The sequence below is a fragment of the Sinocyclocheilus grahami genome, unplaced genomic scaffold (assembly GCF_001515645.1).
Source record: "Sinocyclocheilus grahami isolate Dianchi unplaced genomic scaffold, SAMN03320097.WGS_v1.1 scaffold504.1, whole genome shotgun sequence".
NCBI lineage: Eukaryota > Metazoa > Chordata > Actinopteri > Cypriniformes > Cyprinidae > Sinocyclocheilus > Sinocyclocheilus grahami.
This window is the reverse complement of record NW_015505683.1, coordinates 322,121-327,324: the sequence shown is the minus strand read 5'-3', so window position 1 is coordinate 327,324 and position 5,204 is coordinate 322,121. Positions and strand designations below refer to the sequence as shown.

At 38.4% G+C, this 5,204-nt stretch overlaps 1 long non-coding RNA gene across 1 annotated transcript; it reads left to right on the top strand.

The window, feature by feature from the left end:
* Positions 1–393: 393 nt before the first annotated feature.
* Positions 394–1,047, top strand: LOC107554510 (uncharacterized). The gene is made up of 3 exons (XR_001605062.1): positions 394–419; positions 531–599; positions 895–1,047. It is a non-coding gene; the product is annotated as an uncharacterized lncRNA (long non-coding RNA).
* Positions 1,048–5,204: the final 4,157 nt, after the last annotated feature.

Sequence of the window (5,204 nt, the reverse complement as noted above, 5' to 3'; positions counted from 1 at the left end):
ATTCATAAGGGTTTTGTATTTCGTAGCGAGTGCAGAACGCTTATTTTCCAGTTGATTCATCACTCCTTTCTTCTGTTGTGGTCTGTTTCACCTCCAATATCCAGTTCAGAAAGACTTCCCACCAAGTCTTTGTTATTTCATGACAATGTTATGCATTTATTTTGATTAATTAAAGATTATATTTAATTTATGGCCTGATCTCAAAATGTATGGCATGCATGTACAACATGTATGGCACCTTCGTAAAATACGGATCAATTTGATGACAACAGTTGTGTATCCTGTTTGTGGGAAATGTGGCTTTAGGGTGCATGTTCACCTCTAGCCCGCTCTCTCTCTCTCTCTCTCTCTCTCTCTCTCTCTCTCTCTCTCTCTCTCTCTTTAAGCCAGCAGAGCAGATTAGGATGTGAGCGGTCAAGGTAAGCGTCCTCAGGGAGAAGAAACAATAAATAATTTCTATGTTAAAAAGCAGCAGTTTGTCCAGAACAAAATGCATTGTGTTTCTTAACTCTAACAATTTATTTTGGCAGTGAATAATACATCAAGTGAGCTGCAAACAAAGTCCTGCCCACTGAAGAGGGAGATCGTCTGAAAGCAAGGTGTGATTGACAAACATCCAGACAGATTCAGCTGAACTGAGGCTCTATTAGTGCAAGCATTCACATAGCATGACACACTGATCCATGATTGCATGTGAACAGAGTCTGTATACTTCAATAGCATGTCGAAAACTAGATTTTAAAATTTGCAAGAATATAGTGTTTATTGTATCCCGTGTAAAACTCACCATAGTGCTGTAGTTGTGCAGTTATCGTGTGATTGCTTGGTGTTTTCTTCCTGTCTGGTGTGAAAAGAATCTTACACCTTACGTCTTTGTGATCTTCTGGTCTTTAGATGTGGCTCGGGTAATTTTTTCACCTGTTTTACGGTGCATCAGGTGAAAATGCTGCATCTGATCACTTAAAATAGCAGCTCAGTCTCCTCAATGGCACTGATGATCTGAGGAATCATTCCCATCTGCAGCACAAACTCTGAACTGAACTTTAAGCCTGTAAAACATGATAAACAATAGTCTGGAAAAAAGTTTGCATGTGTGTGTTTTCGTCAAGTATCTTGATGCATCAGGCTTTTATGGCTCACATAGTCTGATATAGTTTACAGGTTTGTTAACAGTGCTATATGTGCAATAATAATAGTTATGCTTGCAATAGCATTTATTATGTATGTGAATCAGTCACACTCCATATTTTTAAGCTATGTAAAACTGCATGTGATAGATATAGGTACTATTTGTTGATTACATTATCAACACCTACACGTTCGGGTAATTATGAGCATTTCTCCAAATGTCTTTAGAGCTTTTGTTTGCATTCTGAGCTCGACGTTGACGTGGACGTTTCACAGACGCAAAGATGGAAACTGGCCGTGTGTATTGTTGGTTTTCTGTTTGAGTTGTTGTGTCAAATTGGGGTTCCAGTGTAAACGAGTGTTCAGAAAAGAAAAGCCACGGCGCATTCCTGTGCACTCGCAAACACAATTGCCTAATCTGCACAAAGACAAGGAGAGCAGACGCCAAGAGCTTATGCATTCAAAGTTTGCGGCTGTGAGATTAAAAATTTCCTTTCCAGAGTATCATTGCAAAGTTGTGCACAAAGCGTACACATCCGTTTCAAGCAAATCCAGTCAGTCAGTGCTATTGGAGCGTTTCTTCGGCCTACTCTGCTTTCCAAAGCATTAGTCCTGCACACTGAAACGCAGCCGAACACAATGACTCTGAAACTAGTCTGCTTTCTCTCCTCCTCTGTATTTACTGCACCGACTAAATCATGTGGTCAAGGTTGTGTGAAGCCAGACTATAATGAGATCATTTCCCATTCTCTTTCTCTTGCCTATCAAACTTCATACAAATAGCTCAACTTTCCATATCCTGAAAGTTTGGATAAAGAACTTGACAAAGCAACATGCCTTGCCTGCTACATAATATATGGCTTTTAGCATGAGGGACCGTAAACTCCATTTCCGTCAAGGATAATAACATTAACTCCCTCCAGCAGGCCGAGAAACCGCTGGAATGGGCGCACATAAACAATTCGACAGAACTTCAGTTTAGACGTGGATTCGGCCCAGTGTGTGTCTACAGTTTCTGTCAGAGGAAAAAATGCAAAAGAAAAATATGAACACTGATGTTACTGACTATTAATAAACCTTGATGTGAATTTAAATAAACGTAAAAATAAATGACTTTTCCCTTGATTTCTTTAAAAAAAAAAAAAGTGTGAAGCTCATATTTTTCACTCACATGAACTATTCAGAAAAAACAATTGGTTTATTATTTGAGCTTTAAAGTGGACTGTGGTTTAAGGTGGGTTGGTTTTTCTAAGTGTATGTGGTTTTTATGTGTTATTAATTACACCGCCCTGCATCATTTTCACTGAATAAAATCTGACACTCGTTTCTTACCAATTTTGGGGTGCTAACTCCAAATATAGTGCCTGTTGTGACCTCTTATGTCACACTTTGTTGCATTTTGTAATTCTTTTTGTATTATTTATTTTTTTGACAACCATTAGTCAAGTCAAGTCAAGTCACCTTTATTTATATAGCGCTTTTAACAATACAGATTGTGACAAAGCAACTGAACAGCATTAATTAGGCAAATAGTGTCAATAATGCAAAATGACAATAGTAAACACTAATTTTTCAGTTAAAGACAGTTCATCATTGAATTCAGTGATGTCAACATCCAGCTTAGTTCAGTTTAAATAATATCTTTGCAATTATGTCAACGATAACGCTGGAAATGAAGTGTCCCCAACTAAGCAAGCCAGAGGCGACAGCGGCAAGGAACCAAAACTCCATCAGTGACAGAATGGAGAAAAAACCTTGGGAGAAACCAGGCTCAGTCGGGGGGCCAGTTCTCCTCTGACCAGACGAACCAGCAGTACAGAAAAATCAATATAAGACGTAATAAAACAGACGATGAATAATATTAACAGCAATTATTATATGATGCAATCAAACTTAGAGCAAAATGTGGTAGTTCTGTATGTTGTTTCAGGGTTGGCATCATCTGAGGTCCTCTGAGGGGTTGCATCATCTCTTCTCAGGTGTTCTGGATCCAGACTGAAGCTTGTGTAAATCCTAGTTACCACGGGATGTTAATCCCGTGGCAAAAGACAGAGAAACAAATACAAACATAATTAGCGTAGCTGCTGTTCCAACCAAGCAAAAATGATTTGTTTAACCCAAACTAACGAATAATAATGTGCATTCGATTAGATATAACTGCAGTAAAAGATTATGACTGCAGTAAAAGATTATGAGATGCATTATTTGAATGCTTGGCCAAAGAGATGTGTCTTTAATCTAGATTTAAACAGAGAGAGAGTGTCTGAACCCCGAACGGTATCAGGAAGGCTATTCCAGAGTTTGGGAGCCAAATGCGAAAAAGCTCTACCTCCTTTAGTGGACTTTGATATCCTAGGTACTACCAAAAGTCCAGAATTTTGCGACCTTAGGGAGCGTGATGGATTGTAGCGTGGTAGAAGACTAGTTAGGTACGCAGGAGCTAACCCATTAAGGGCCTTATAGGCAAGTAATAATATTTTGTAACTGATACGGAACTTAACAGGTAGCCAGTGCAGAGACTGTAAAATTGGGGTAATATGATCATATTTTCTTGACCTGGTAAGGACTCTAGCCGCTGCATTTTGGACTACCTGTAGCTTGTTTATTGAAGATGCAGGACAACCACCTAGAAGTGCATTACAATAGTCCAGTCTAGAGGTCATGAATGCATGAACTAGCTTTTCTGCATCAGAAACAGGTATCATGTTTCGTAACTTGGCAATGTTTCTAAGATGGAAGAATGCCGTTTTTGTAACATGGGAAATATGATTTTCAAAAGACAAGTTGCTATCTAATATAACACCCAGATTTTTGACTGTAGAGGAAGTAACCGTGCATCCGTCTAGTTGCAAATTGTAATCCACAAGATTCGGCGTACTGTCTTTTGGTCCAATAAGTAATATCTCTGTCTTATCCGAATTTAATAGGAGAAAATTATTGGTCATCCATTCTTTTACATTTTTAACACACTCCGTTAGCTTAGATAATTTAGAAGTTTCATCTGGTCTTGTTGAGATATATAGTTGAGTATCATCGGCATAACAGTGGAAACTAATCCCGTATTTCCTAATAATATTACCAAGTGGCAACATGTATATCGAAAATAGCAGAGGACCTAGGACAGATCCTTGTGGCACTCCATATTTTACTGGTGATAATTGAGATGACTCCCCATTTAAATGAACAAGGTGGTAGCGATCGGACAGATAGGATCTAAACCATCTTAAAGCCTGCCCTTGAATACCTGTATAGTTTTGTAATCGATCTATCAGTATGTCATGATCTATAGTATCGAACGCAGCACTAAGATCAAGTAAAACTAGCAATGAGACACAGCCTTGGTCTGACGCAAGAAGCAAGTCATTAGTAATTTTAACAAGTGCAGTTTCTGTGCTATGGCGGGGCCTGAAACCTGACTGAAATTCTTCATAGAGATAATTTTTTTGCAGGAAGGAGCACAATTGAGCAGACACAACTTTTTCAAAAATTTTAGACATAAAAGGAAGATTTGAGATGGGTCTGTAATTAGCCAGTTCACTAGGATCTAGTTGTGGTTTCTTAATAAGAGGCTTAATAACCGCCAGCTTGAATGGTTTTGGGACGTGACCTAAAGACAACGACGAGTTAATAATATTGAGAAGCGGTTCTTCTGCTACAGGTAACAACTCTTTCAGTAATTTAGTGGGTACAGGATCTAACAGGCATGTTGTTGGTTTAGATGCAGTAATAAGTTTATTTAGCTCTTCCTGTCCTATAGCTGTAAAGCACTGCAGTTTATCTTTTGGTGCGATGAATGAAGCTAAAGTATTATACGCTGTAGAATCTACATTTGTTATTGTATTTCTGATGTTATCTATTTTATCAGTGAAGAAATTCATAAAGTCATTACTATTAAACTGTGAGGGAATATTTAGATCGGGTGGCGTCTGGTTATTTGTTAATCTAGCCACTGTGCTAAATAAAAACCTAGGATTGTTTTGGTTATTTTCTATGAGTTTGTGGATATGCTCGGCCCTGGCAGCTTTTAGAGCCTGTCTATAGCTGGACATACTGTTTTTCCACGCAATTCTAAAAAC